We start from the raw sequence: 15,556 nt of genomic DNA on the forward strand, positions 1-15,556 counted from the left end.
CAGTGATCCAAAATAGAAGCAGCAATAGAAAAGGTCAGACATAGAGTAAAAGCATGCGCAAAATTACTCTCTCTTGGCATTGCAGTGCAACACAGTGACAGATTCAGTACAGATCTTTGATGGTTTTTTTCTATACAGAGGGAATATGCTTTCGTAACAAATGAGGGTATTCATTTTTATCACTGGTAATAATAATAACATTAAAGCCTGTATCCTCAAGATAATAACCTGCTCCATGTCCTTGATATGTAAAAAAAAATTGACAGGAACATTGTGAAATTGCCTCTTAAAGAAGATTTGATTTGGACCAGAGCCAGAGCGGCAAAGCCGTAAATAGAAGGAGATAAATCTGCTGATGCATGTTTTCCTGCATCACAAATCCTCATGATTACCCCACTCCTCTATGTTTTGTGTGAATGATTTGCTGGGGCTTGATCAGAGGCTCAGTCATTCAAAAATGGATCTATCCTAACCTCTCCCCATGAAGGTACGCTCAGGCTTGAAAAGTCTGATCTATGGTACTGCAGGAGGAATTGACCCTCATCGGATAAACCGCTCCAAATTGCCTCCCTGATATATAGCTGGCCCTTGTTACCGCTCTCCCCCCTGTCAATTTTCCTCATTCCCCTCAAGGTCAGCTCTCCGTGCTGTTGGACAAAGTAGCAGAACAGCTCTCCTGTTACTGCCTGCCTACCTCACATCCAGCTCTCCAGCCCTCGTGCCTCCACCTCTCTGCCCCTGCGCTCCAATCACGTTTCAGATACGTTGATTACGACCACATTCCTGAAGTACTATAGGGGTTAGAGGGGAAAGAACATGTTGACAACACAAAATGGCTTCAGCTCAAGGAGATACAGGGTTTAGAAATACTATAAAAGCCTAAAGGCATTCAGCTGTCTTTATAATGCATATGATCCCTCACATGTGTTTTGTAATCACAGGGCACAATGAAAATTACATATAAACTTTATCATTTCATATGTCAGTGTACCCTATAGGGCTGCAACTGGTGATCATTTTCATTATTGTGTAATCTCTTAGTTATGTTTTGATCTTTTAGGCTACTAATGTCCTTATTTTTCCAACCGCCTGTCCAACTGACAAAGATATTCACTTTACAGTAATATAAAACAGGAAAAAGGAGCAAACAGTTGCTGGGATAAGCAAATATTTTATATTTAAATTTACTTCAGTGATTTTTTTTATCATCAAAGTTGCTGCCAACTATCTGACGATTGCCTGATTAATCAAAAGAATTGTTTGTGGAGAAAAATGACGGAGCGTGTGTGCCGGACAATTTCTTGGCCAGGCACAGTAACTTTCTGGGGTTTCCGCTGGTTGCCTGGCAACTACTCAGAGCCAAGAAATAGTCCAGCACACAAAACCCCTATGAAACATAGATTTGTTGTTTTTCCCAGATTAACTAAATGAGGTATTGCGTGTTAATTAGGGAGCTTTAGAGGTGTTGTTTTTTCCCCCATTTCCTGTCTTCGTGCTGAGCTAAGTTAGCAAGCTAGTGGCAGCAACTTCATATTTACTGTACGAACATTAGAGTGGTCTCTTCTTCACATCTAATCTTGGAAAGAAAGTGAACAAGTACCCGAAATGTCAAACTATTGCTTCAACTTAACCTTGATCATTTGAAGTGTCTGACCAAACAATGCTGTCGATTGCCAGTGAAGACCAGCTCCAATGTAGCATTCATATGTTAAAGTATTCATACGTTAAAGTAAAAAATGTGCAGTTGCCTCAATGGCCACAAGTGACAATTACAGGATAATTGTGGATAATGGTAAAAATCTAGGGTAGCTAGATTTAGAGTCCTAAAGTCAGTTACACTGCAATATCTGTCTAAAGTTTTCCACAATTAGCTGCCATGAGCTACTGGTCATACCAGACCAGGTAAGGCTATAGCAGCAAAAACCCTGAACATATTGAATCAAACAAGGGTGTGTTTTATTGTTTATGAGTTCAAATTCTTGTTTGTAAGAGGAAGAATGTGTTGTTTCTTTTTTTCAATTTTGAAGTTTCATATTGTCACTAACACAAGATTTATGTTAAAGCTATAATGTGTTGTCGTCATTGTTTACAGACAAAAGCTTTAGTGTAAGAAGGAAGCAGGAAACAAAACTCAAAAGGGACTTTGTTGCCCTCTCCCACTTGTTCAATATACACCATGGGCCATCTATTGCAGGGGCCCTCGCATCATTTCCTAAAATGCTTCTTCATCAAACAATAGGACCCCTGTGGTGACGGAACATGCCCCGCCATAGGTTCTTTATCTGTTTACACAGGAACGTACTCTGCTGAGTGTTTGATGTGACAAAACTCCATGAGACTGTATATTCCTCACAGAGGAAGAAAGAAATGTTAGGTGACCTTATTTTCACTAGTCAGCTTCACTTTTTTTCTCCAGACAAATCTGTGTGCTTTGTGTGGGGTGCATGTTTTAGATTAGAATAGATTAATCTGTAATAACACCCCGAGGAAAATTGGGTTGCTGGAGCTGCAGGAAATGGACTGGAGCAAGAACATAGGATACTGAAGATAAAAAAACAATAACCACAACAAAAGAACATACTAGAGACAAACAAAGATATGTGGTCTTTGTGGTAGATTTAGGTAGGAAAGAGGCAATTGTTATTGATGTAAAGGTTGCTTCTGATGTATTCTAATTAATGTTATTATCTTCATATGTGCATCCTTATCAGCTGAGAATGCAGTCATTAGTCTGTTAGTCTAGCACGCGTGTGTCCTTGATACTGTTAGAATAATGTTGAAGTGAAAACATTTATATGTCTGATTTGACGTGTGCACGTGTGTTTTCAGATTATCCCACACACAGTTACAATTTTTGATCTCAAGAAAGGTCAGAGCCAGTGATATTTTCATACTAAATATGAACAGCTATAAAAAAATGTTTGCATCAGAGATGCTCTCTCTTGTGTCTATGCATGAAAAAACTCAGATGATCCGCCAGACCTCTGCCGCTGGATGTTTTCCTCTACACAGATAATTGCATTTCACATTGCATAACACATTTGATTTCATTCAGGCAAATCTGCACTGCAAGCTATTGACATGTTTATGTAAACAGGTGACATTTTGCTGTTTGCTGAAAATTGCTTAATAATGTAAATTTTTCAAGAAAATAAAACACAAAAAACAACTCTTGGAATTCAGCAAATGGATCACCAGATGTTCAAATTTCCATCCTTTTTGAACACTTTAACCCTTTCATGCATAGAGGTCACTGCAGTGTGCAGCTATTCAAAAGCTGTTTTCTTGTATATGCATGAGCTTTGATGGTGTAGTTGCACATCAGCCACTACAGTGGAAGCTACTGCATCATCTCATACCCAGTGGGAAGCCATTGCAAGTGGAAAAAAAAAAAAAAGTGTGAAGCAAAGATGGCCGACAGACAGCCAGAAACACCAAGTTGCTCATTTCTTTCTGTTCTATAAAAAGAAGAAAAATATGGTGAGTAAGTAACATCTAAGGAGGAATGCAATTGCTTAATTTTCCAAGTATTGATTTTATATTGGGAGGAAATTATGATTAATCACATGTCCACTGAATTGTATATCATGCATCAGTAGATATATTTCAACTACAGGACATGTAAATATATCTTTATAAAATTTGTGTTGAAAAAAATTTTTTTTTTTCATGCCTAAAGATGAATAAAAACACTTTGTAAAAAATCCTGACTGAGGTAATAATAATTCATGCATGAAAGGGTTAAAGACTTTTCTCTCATGTTGGCTTAAACATTGAGTAAAGTCTGAAGAAGATTCTATGATTTGATCAGAAGCACCAGAACAGCCACTATGTGGACTTTGTGGCGACAAAAACAGTTGTGCTTTTAATTTGAAAAATATGCATGTTGCATCCATAGTGCATAGCAAAACGGATTGGTATTTACCTACTTAGCCTACTTAAAGGTACCCTTACGTTTTTGAACACTAGTAGTGCTGTTGAGCTATCGTCTTAAGAGTGAGTTTCATTTGAATTCTGCATGCTCACTGGTTTTACATTATTACACTGATTAACAGCTGGTGTCGCTAATATGCAAAGAAAGGCAATAATTCAAAGGGGGGTAATAAAGACAACTGCAAGCTAGAGAGCATTGATGTTAATATTGGACAGTTTGAAATATTTAAAAGTAATTTATTGGGGAAGCTGCATGTTTCCTTAGACCACAGGAATTCATACATTGTGTTTTGGTAAGAAACTGCATATATGTAAGTTTTGTTTGTTTACAAGGAAACTCCAGCTTGAATTTAAAGTGCAACAGCAATATCTACAATTAAACAACAACTGAAGTTATGGGTCTTCAACGTGCAGTGTTAGATTGCGTTCTAAGACAGAGGTATCCCAATATAGTTTCAGTTCATAAAAACATAACAGCCCCTACAAAGAAAACTGCTTTGGAAAACTGCGCAAACACGGCAGACAACAGACAAGTTCAGAGCAAAAGCATGAAGGAGGAGAAAATCTGTCCAGGATTGTATACGTGAGTGTTCATGCTCTCGGTTCAGCACGACTTGTAGTGGGCCGAGGTTGAAGCCTTTATGGCAGGAAGTTTTGTGTAGCCGGATATCTGACAGCACAAAGGAGTGCTTGAAGTGCACCATAAGAGAGTATACACTGTGTGTGTGTGTGTATGTGTTTGATGGAAAGGAAGGAGGCTTGTAAACAAACAAAAGATCAAAACACGGCTCATGTGACTGAGGTATTTATCAGAAACCTCTCTAGAGTTGTAGTTTCCGATCCTTTCACCAGCCACCTTTTGTGGCGCCCATTGGTGTGTAACACTGCCTGATGTCTCAAAATCTGCCTGATAACATTTGAAATATGCTCTGACAAGTAACAAAGCATTCAAATACTCCCCAGAAATGCTTTGTAATTTGATAAAATACCTCTGTGAATGATGCAGAAGCCTTGGTGCACATGCTGGTCACATTAGGATGCACAGTCACCTTTGTGTTCAGCAACACAACGAAGTACAAATTAGAAGGATTAAATTGTGTAACGGCATTAATGCACTCATGTGCGTCCTGAAAATAACACAGTGTTGTAGCTGTTGTAATCATTATCCAGGATGCCACCAGCCCCCCACTAGATACTGACACAGTTTGGCTGTCATTTTACATGATCAGATTCATTTTTTAAATTGCCATGAACACCCGGTTATAATATTAACATAGCATTGGAAGTTCGAAGACGATAATACGTAAATAGTTTCCATATTGTCAATACGGGTGTCAGCACTGATCATTTTCTGGTGTTTTTCAACCTGGTCTATCTCTCATAATTGTTCCTGTTCTGGTCCATGCTAATGTTGTACTATATATTGGGGCAAGCAGCATGAACCTCCTCAAGTTACACTTGACAGCTCTACAGAGCTTTTACAGCTCACAGCGTTGCTGTTTTGGTCCACCTGTACCACCTTCACAGTATCCTTTCTAGTTATTTTCTGTGAAAATGTCAGGACCACTGCTCCTGCACCTGTCTGTGGCCAGAGGTGGCACTGTTGTCTGTCCCTGTGTGTCTCTCCCTCCCTGAGTGATTGCAGGATTTAAGGCAGCTGTTGTAGTCACCTGCAACTAATCAGCCTGCCTGGTACTTAAGTCTGGTTCAGGCATTCACTCATTGTCAGTTTGTAAATGCTGCTGTTCCTCCTCAGACCCTGGCTAAGACCTCTGCTCTGCCGTGCCGTGCCGTGCCTTGCCTGTCCTGGATTCCAGCCTGCGTCTCCAGCTTTGAAACCTGTTTTGGAACTCTGATTGCTTAGATCAGCCTTAATATCTAGCAGCTAAATTTTCTGGTTATTTTGTCAGCTGTTCACTTTTGTTTATTGGTTTTCAGCCCTTGTAGCTCGGCAGCTAAGTTTTGTCATTTTGCTTTGTTAGCTGTTCCGTCCTTAGTTGGTTTTCTATTTTTGTGCTCTGCCATACTCCCTTAGTTAGTTCCCCTTTTTTGTTTGCGAGGAGTGGCAGCCTCGTCATTTTTGCATTTTCATATTCGGTGATAAATAAACCTGTGTTTAACCTGAGTTCGGTTTTTGGGTCGCTTGAAGCTCTCACTGCACCTTACACAGTTAGAGACTAGCTGAAGCTGGTGAACACTGTGGGGCATTTAGCAGCTAAAGAAGCAGATATTTCCTTTAGGAGGCGGTGCAGACCAAAACAGAGCTAAAAGGGTGTATATTCATTGGGTGGTCAGGCACGCAACTCCAAATGAATCGCTGATATTACTTGATATGTAAATAGGCCTCTGTTTGCTAACAAGTTCTTCATATCAACATGAAAGGACAATGCTGTGTTAACAACGTATTGTTATTGCCTTGCATTGATTAAAAAAAACATGGTTTAAATTGTAAGACAATTAATTCAAAATGCTTTTCTCTGACTAAAAGCTATTCTTGCTAACTGCGCATAAGTCTGCTTATGGGGCAACCAGCCAGCGTATTCCAGTATTTTACTCGAATCTGGAAATATCTAAATGTGCAAACAAGGCCTGACAAAGCAGGTCATTTTTTTTTATTTTTGGTACTTTACAGTTTTTTATCTCTGTACTGAAAGAGCAAGATTAGTTCGATACTCGGTCCAAATTCTGTTCCCAAGAGATAAAATGGGCTTCATTTTTAGGGTGCAAAAAGAGCATTGTATCCCAGTGAGATGAGTTATTGCCTCAAGTCTCAAGGATTTAATAAGTGTATTATATCCTTTAGTAAGCTGTTCAAGAGACTAATGTCCCTTGAACTGCTTTCCTGAGCAAATAATGCATTGCTATCGATGCCAGAGCTGGACAGATCTTCAGTCACTTCAGACTCAGTGTCGCTTTTGCCTGGCCTTGTTCCACATAGAAAATGTCTGCCAAAAACAGATCTGTACTGTTTTTGGCAGAACTCTGTGTGTTTCTCTCTGTCCTGAGAGGAACACAGAGAAACACACAGAGTTCATGTGAATGTGCATGTTTGAGCTGAAAGTTCAGTAAGGCATTGCTGTACATTGGGGGCACCTCAGAAGATCAGCGGTTTGATCCCCGGCTCCTCCAGTCTGCCTGCCAAAGTATCTTTGGGCAAGACATTGAACCCTAAACTGCTCTTGAAGCACAGCTCCAGACTGTTTAGTTTTTCTAAATGAAGTCTCCTCCTGCCCAATTAGTTTCCTCCTATTTGAATGTAGTGTTAAAACACTTTGACTGGTTGAAAAGACCAGTAAGGCACTATACATTTACGTTTTACACTGTACTGGGTGAAACCTGTCTTGTCACCACAGCCACTAAATGGACTAGCTGTTTTCCTACTTGTATGAATGAGCTGATTGGCTTTTGGAACATTCTGCTCTCACCCTGACCCTTACGCAGACTCCGCTCCCACTTTCAACTGTACCACCTTCCCTGTGCAAAAGGTAATTGCCACTGACTTTTGACCTGTGAGTGTCAATTCTTTGGGCCATGGTGCAAATTGGTCCAGTGAAGTCAACACTGGAGGTGGTGCAATGTTTACTTATTTCTTGGTTACACTGCTGGTGCTGCTTTTGTAAAATAACCAACTTGTTGAGACATCTTGTGCTCTTATTATATTGCAGATCAGATTTATTATGTAATATCAGATTGAAAGAGGAGGTACATACTGTACACTTGATGAGGTGGGGTGTATACAGTAGTGCAGTAAATAACTTTGTGAACAAGGTTGGAAAATCAGTCACGGTAATGAACAAAGAACGTGTGTGTGTTGACTGAGAATGTCCTGGTTTAATTGAGTATGTATGGCAGTTTTTACTGCAGCTTATTATACTGTATAGGAGCTGTGTTTCACATAGCTTAGCTAATCAATTTTAATCCCTCTGACAATGCTATAAGGTCAGTCACAGCAGTCGTCCCTAACCACAGCGCTGCAGGCTGTACCAGACATCAGAACATTTGATAGCGGGCAGAGAGGAAACTGAATGATAATTCTGTAACTGTATAGGCTTCTGTCTTTATTCATTACTCCCTGTCATGCCAACAAGATAATGATTTTGAACTTAAGTACAAGTCAATTGGCATGTGCTGCGTTCTTGCAACCCTGTAGCTTACATGAGTAAACAACCGTAAGAGTCTACAGGCAGCGTGGGCCTATGAGGTTATACATAGGTTCTGTTATGTTAAACATGTTTCATTTTTATCATGCTCCCCATCTTAGATTAGTGTGTTAGTATGCCAATATTTACTAATAGGCTATATGCACATGGTGGGGCTGAAGCAGCTAAACCACTTAAACTACTTAAATCTCTCAAACCAGACATCCACACTTTTACTAAATGTCTCGGAAAAAGACGTCTAAGTTTCAACATATTGATTGCACACCTGATAACTGATCATTGCTGTCTGCCTTTGTGTCAAGCCTCCAGTAAGTACAACAAAATATTTATTATGTATATTTATTTCCCTACGCAGAATTTCCCTGATGCAGAAATCAGGCGAAAATGGATTGTTGCTATCCGAAGGGAGTAGTTTACAGTTACTCCTCATACCCAAGTTTTTAGCCAGCATTCTAAAAAAAGAGGATGTTCATGAGCCTTGGTCCAAGTTCTTGTTAAAGACCAGGAGCTTGGGAAAGAAGAGCGCGGCCGATGGAGGATGACACACCGGCAAGGCAGGCTGATATAATCCCCAAAGACAACGACTACACTTCAGCTCCGGATCCCACAGTTGTCATCTAAGCTCTCAGCTCAGCCCATATATGAGATGTTCATGTTTCTGAACTATTTTGCACTGGTGTGCACAGTGTGACTTTCCCGAACGGTATAGAGTCCATCAGTCCACAGTCAGTCAGGTTACTACAACTTGGAGCAACTTTCTCTACAGGGTCAGTGAGCATCAGGATACCAGAGGGGAAAGTAAGGAAACATCTATGTGTATATGCCTGTCAGTTGTGTACACATATATATATATATATATGTCAGCAGAGTTCAAGGACTATGCAGACACTACAGGCATCCTGGACTGCATAGAGCTAAGATGCAGGTGCCCATCAGCTCCTCATCTACAAAGTGTTCTCTGCATACAAGTCTCACTGTACTCTCAAAAGGGTCTCTTGGAGTTGCTCCTCGTGCTTTCACATTCATTGCTCCACTGTATGCAGGAATCTGGAATTTTCTCCCTTTTGAGACCTGGGATTGCCAACATGGTTGACATAGTCGCCAGCTTTTCTCTCAGATCCCACTTGTGACATTTCTCTCAGATCCCACCTGTGACATTTCTCTCAGATCCCTCCTGTGAGGTCAGGGAGCCCCCAGCCATCGCACACCTCAGGGTGCATGTAGAGCGCGTCATACGCAGAGTGAAGGAACACACGTTCTTTGACACTCCGGCTTCTGGCAGCATTAATTAGCTGTATGCTGTCTCCTGACAAACTATGAAAATGGGTCTCTCGTAAAGACAGAGTAGCACTTGTGCTTTGTATTTACATTTAGTCAACCGGCAAATAGTTTTATCCATAGCAGTATCCTCTGTTAGCATAGGAGAGAGTGAGATGTAAGTATTGAAAATAGCAATTATCTGTATATACATATATGAAGTGTTTTATATTCAAGTTATTCAATATTGGTTTATTGAAATACATCCTCTTTTTCCAATAGAAGTTATACTCTGATCTTTTCTGGTTGTTCATCTACCTCTCTATAACAATTACCTCAGTTTGCATGAAGCACAAACACTCCATTGCTGCCAAAAGAGCTGCCACACAATTTCAGAAAGCTGTATCTGCCAAGCAGGTACACTGGCAGCTTTGCAGCCATACAGGATGGGAATCTTACACACAATCAGTGCGTTGCATCCTTGTTTGAAACTGAGATATATACTGAACTTAAAACTTGGGAAATAGTTTTGGCTAGTAAACAAACATGCAAAAAGGCTAACATTACCCGTCCAGACCCCCGTAATTGTGGATGGTCCTTTATCTCTTTTCTGATGTGTCGCATGATGCATCTAACATCGTTGACCATGAGTCTAGGTAAGTCTTTAAGGGACAGAGTGAAAAACGGTTGATATCAAAGGTCACTTCATGGTAACCCACCCAATATTTGTTGAGATATTTTAACAAGAAACAAAAATGTGGCGCTGCAGAAGTCAGAGTATCACCAAAGTTATTAGAGAATATATGGTAAGCAAAATTGTGTGAAATCAAGCCAGTAGACGTTTCAGTAGATTTCAAAATGTGAAAACTTTCATTAGACAGGATCCACTAGGGATCTAGAATAAATCTAGCAAATCTAATGGCAATGGCATCACATAGGTCAGTAGGCTTCATCCTCTGGGGAACATGAACGTCTGTACAAAATTGCATTGCAATCCATAGTTGTTGAGATATTTCAGTCTGAACCAAAATGATGGGCCTACAGACCAACATTGCCATCCTCACAGCAAAGACACAACTGTGGTTTAGAAATAAGAGGGAGGAAGATTTAACTTTTAACACGTATTCAGATTTGTGGGAAATTGCAGATTACATTCCTATAATCATGTGTGTGCGTGTGGTTGAGTGTGTGCGAGTATGAATGTTTTTGTCTGACATCCATTTCCATTCTTCACACACCACACCACTGTGAATAAATGCCAGCCCAGGAGAAAACACTGAATTGTAGGTGGTGCTCTACTGCATCCTCTGTTTGAAAAGCAATAAAACTCCTCATTGGAGTGGAAAAAAAATGAGGGGAAAAACATAAAACAACGTAACAAAGAGAAATAATGCTTCAAGGGTGTCAAGAATTTGAAGGCACTTTGCAAGTGCGCACTGCTTCAATAACCTCTTGCACTCAGGCCTTTCCTTTCCCAAGCCCAGATACAAACCCATTAATAGCTCCTCAGGGAGTTTGGGAGAAAGGCTCAACCAGATCTGACCCCTGAAGTGTTCAGAAATCTTTCTTTCAGGTGGCTGAGGTAAACAATGTCTGTTGTTTAAATAAAATGGATTTCTTATATGTGCAACATCGAATATTCAATTGAATAGCGCTGATAAATCAGCTAATGCAGGAAATCATAGTCTCAGAATGCATCTTATCTCTTAAAGTGCAGACATTTTTCGATATCCTCTTAGGTCACACACGCTACAGAGTCCTGCAGTGGATTACTCTAACCTTGTGTGTGAGCTCGGCACATGACAGAGGGGTGGAGAAAGCATTGTGGGGGCACGGCACTAAGCCTCCCACAGCCAATAAGAAGTTGACTGACCTCACCATTTAGCACCATAGTGTCCAGGTCGTCCAGCTGTTTGATCTGGGTACTGAATGAACTCAACTTTTCAGCTTCACTTCAGTCACTGGAAACAGATGAAGTCTGAGGCAGAAGTGCCACAGGCTACTTTAGGACTGTCACGGTGGATATAGACCCACAGATCGCCTCTGGAGTATCTGTGAAACATATGCAGTGATTTTTTTTTTTTATTGCATACATAGTCAGAGACCATTCAATGATGTCTGCAGTGTGTTAACAGGCCTCAGAGACCACTGTTTATCTGCAGAGCTCATTCACCCCCCCCAACAAGAGCTCCTGCCAAGGTAAGATACTTGACACGCACTATGTTCATTTACCATTTGCCAGACATCACTTTAAAAATGATTGCCTGCATAAGAAATCTATTGTCAGCTGGTTACTCATGAAAGATGCATTGCTTTGTCAGTATTATAACAATACATATTATGTGAGCGCGCAATTTCCCTGAGCAAATATTTAGTGTTTGATTCTTATCTATAATTAATCAGACAAATTCACTAGATCTAATAAGCGGTACGAGATACCTGGGGTCACAAGAGGCCCAAAGCATTGCTGCAGGGAGAATGAATGAAAACTCATTTGCTAGAAGCACAAAAATGGAGCCGTAGATGTAAAATCTCACGTTCATTCAACATTATTCCAGCTAGTTTTGTTGTGAATCTCCCCAGCCTTACAATCTTCTTTTGACCTATTTATTTCAGTGTGTCTCATAATAAATCAAACAACCGAGTAAAGAGCTGGAATATTTCCCCGAAACCCTCTCAGAGAGTGAGTTAGAAGTCGGGTCCCTGAATGCAGCATACAGGTGACATTACGGAGGGCTTTCTTTACTTCAGGGTACTTCAAGCTCAGGGTCTCAACAGTGCTGTGACCAAGTGATCCATGTTAGTCAAACTAGTCAACTGTTGTGAGACTAACACTTGTTGTACCTGCGCTGAGGTCCTCTGCTGAGCTGGTATGTGTGTACTGCAGAGTGGCACTCTCAGGCCGCCCACTTTGACTGCTTTATTTAGACCTTTACAGTGTGAGGGGGGTTAGTGCTGATGTCTCTACCCATTTGTCTACCTATTTCATTCTCCTATCTCGCTTAAATTAATCGACTCTGCAGTTTTCACCAAATTGTTTGATACTTTTCTCTCCATTTTTAGAGCCAAGCCATCAATCCTCCGTATGAAATTACCAGTTTATTCATTATTTTGGTGGGTTTGCCATTCTATCTGGTGTCCTGTCGGTCGTAAGTCGTTCCTCCATTCATCACCTAATGTCAACCACTGAATTTTTCATTCTTTAAAAGTACAGACAATGCTGTCTCAACGCCAGCAAAGAGCATTTCCCCAGCATACTGTCCTATTTGAGAGGCCGTCTGGTGGATGTGTGGAGACTATTTTCAGATCTTTCAACCTCTCTTGTAATTGCGCACACCTTCAGTTTTCAGAGTGGGAAATGTGACAGGTGTGAAGGGAAATCGAGAGCATTCACCTCCTCTGTTTAATCAAAGGTGACAACAACTGCCACAGTACACCACCACATAGATAAACACTATGAAAACAAATGAGAATAGCAAAGCAGTCACTTGACACAGTTCAACATGTTGCAAAAAATACCTACTTGCTTTTATTTCCGAGTAGATTGAAGTCAATCTAATGTCTCTTTGTAATGCACTTAATGCTCCCTGAAACCACAGTTTATCATTTTTATGTTTCTGCACATGTATGGATTAAACAAATAAAATACATGTTAATTAGAATTATAGTATCTTGTACATTTTAACTCAGGACAGAGGCAGGCTAGTTGTTTTTCCCCCGACTCCAGTCATTATGCTAAGCCAGGCTAACTACACCAGCTTCTTACTCAGCACACAGATTGATATCAAGCCTCCATACTCACTCTCAGAAAAAAATAAAGCAAAAACAAATTCCTCAGTTTCCTGGAGTAGTCTGAAAGCTTACAACATACTACAGCTGTTAATTGCTGATTTGTGTTGGCCTATTCTACAAATCACCACTGTGTAGGCCTGTAACACTCTTACATCACTAAACAATGAGCAGGCACACATGGCATGTATTAGCTGCTCGTAACAGCTCCACCTCCTCTTGATAATGTGTAGTGTTACAGTAAAAGCTTGAATCAGTAAACTGCATCTGTTATTGTTTGGACTCACTGTAATCTTAGTGTCACATCAAGACAAATCCTTGATAGTCCAATGTAAGACATGCAGTACATAAGACAGGCAGCGCTTAAGCATTTAATGCTCAAATATGTTATTTTCATCTTATGCATGTATATATTCATTTGATTTGTTACGCCCTAGTTGTGGCTATCTAATTATTCCATGTAACCCCGGATGTCTATATGACTAAATAAAAGACAAACGTTCTCATTTTACCTCCTTTACGTATTACGTCTGTAGAATAATGCAGGAGGTATATTTACAGCTGCACAGCAGCAACCAAAATCCCAGCTCAATAACAAAAGTTCTTTAATGCATTAAATATTCACTACCCGCTGCACACAACTGGCTTATCCAATAAGTTTTCAGAGCACTAAACCAATTCATCAACCACATCAAGTCCTCTATGGCTGAAAAACACTATATCATCACCCACTCCCGAGCATAGCCCTGAGCTATTGAGCAGTGTGAATTCAACCTGTGTTCATGGTCGGATCGATGTTTTCTCTGGATAGTCTCCCCTGTGTAAACAATACAGTAAGTTGTTTGACTGTGCAGATGGACTCTTATTCATCACCTCTAAAGTGAGACTGCGGGATTCAGCGGGAGGTGGGTGGGGGTGGGAGGGGTAGTCAGTGAATACATGCAGAGAAAAGCTCAAAGCACAGGAAGGCCAGAATCTTAACTCTTTTCTCCAGTAAGGGAAAAAGAAAATTGACACATATGATCACTCTCCAATCACCAAGGTATCAGGAAAGCAAAGCTGATAGGCCACTAAATGGAGCATATACCAGGTGTTGCACATGTTGATGGTGACTTTATACAGCGGAGAGTATTTTGGTCAGTTAATACTGAAGAAGAGACACAAGACAGAAATCAGAGGGCATGAGACAGATGGAAAAAGAAGAAGATCAATACAGTCAGACAGCAATCAGCCCAGATACCTCCTACATAGAAGGTCAAATCATTTTCAAAAAAGATGTAATAAGCACAAACTGGGAGCTAAAAAGATAAAAAATATGGCTATAATTGTAAAATCAAAGTGTAAATGGTTACACTTCTGCAGTAGCAATTTTGTTATGTTTTGTTCTTATTTTCTGTCATTGTCTGCTTGACGTGAACACAGTGTTTTGTCCTCAGCTTTGAAACATTTGACATGAACCCTCAGCAACACTGCATCATCTTCCCAGAATAACGGTCACCGTAAAATACCAGGAAACACAACATGCTGTTTATAGCATTGTAAGGAAAACTTAAGCGTTATAAGGGCATCTATCAAAATATAGATGAGCAACTTATATAAAATTAAAAGGGGCCATTCGTGGAACTTTGAAAATAGCATTTTAACCACAGATCACAGCTCTCATTCATTTCATTATGGAAAGTTCAAGGATGAGCATGTAGGCATTCTGTTGATAACCAGTTGGAGCTGCTGTATGCTGTTATATTTCCAAGTAGGCTGTAAACAGACTTCATCCACGTGCGATGATAGAAATACAGAAGAGAAAATGGAGAAGCAAAAGGGAAACCAATTGAGACAATCAAAATGTCTTGTTTTACTGTCTTTTTTGAAATCTCTATAAAATGTCTTTGTGGCTTTAGCTATAACACCGATTCCATGTTGAAATTCTCATAAACCTAATCAACATTTTATACGTATTTAGTCTCTTAAATTCCTCTTTTATCATCCAATGAGAAATCGGTTGATGAAAGGCTTTAGAACCATTCGCTCCTTTCAAGCGTCTATGCGACAAAATTGTCTTCAAGACTAAATTAAACTGTTGCTGACACTTTTCATTCAGTTGACCCAAAAAATATTCAGAGCTGTCTAATGCGTCAAAGCTGAGGGAAAAACACGAAGTTCAAGTCATTAAATTGAACAATCGATTACAAATTGATGGATCGATGTGTTCTCTCAAGTCTTTTATCTTTTAACACTCTAACTTCAATGTATTGAACTTGTAGTCATATGGCTGTTTTCAGCAGCAATACGTTCTCCGAAGTTCTTCAACCTCATAAATAGAGAAACAGAAAATTCTAAATACTAATCAAATAATCATCTCTGCTGCTGTGTTCTGTCCTGAACAGGTCTTCATATCTGTATAACGTGTTGCACTTGAA

The sequence above is a fragment of the Pempheris klunzingeri genome, chromosome 2 (assembly GCF_042242105.1).
Source record: "Pempheris klunzingeri isolate RE-2024b chromosome 2, fPemKlu1.hap1, whole genome shotgun sequence".
Lineage (NCBI taxonomy): Eukaryota > Metazoa > Chordata > Actinopteri > Acropomatiformes > Pempheridae > Pempheris > Pempheris klunzingeri.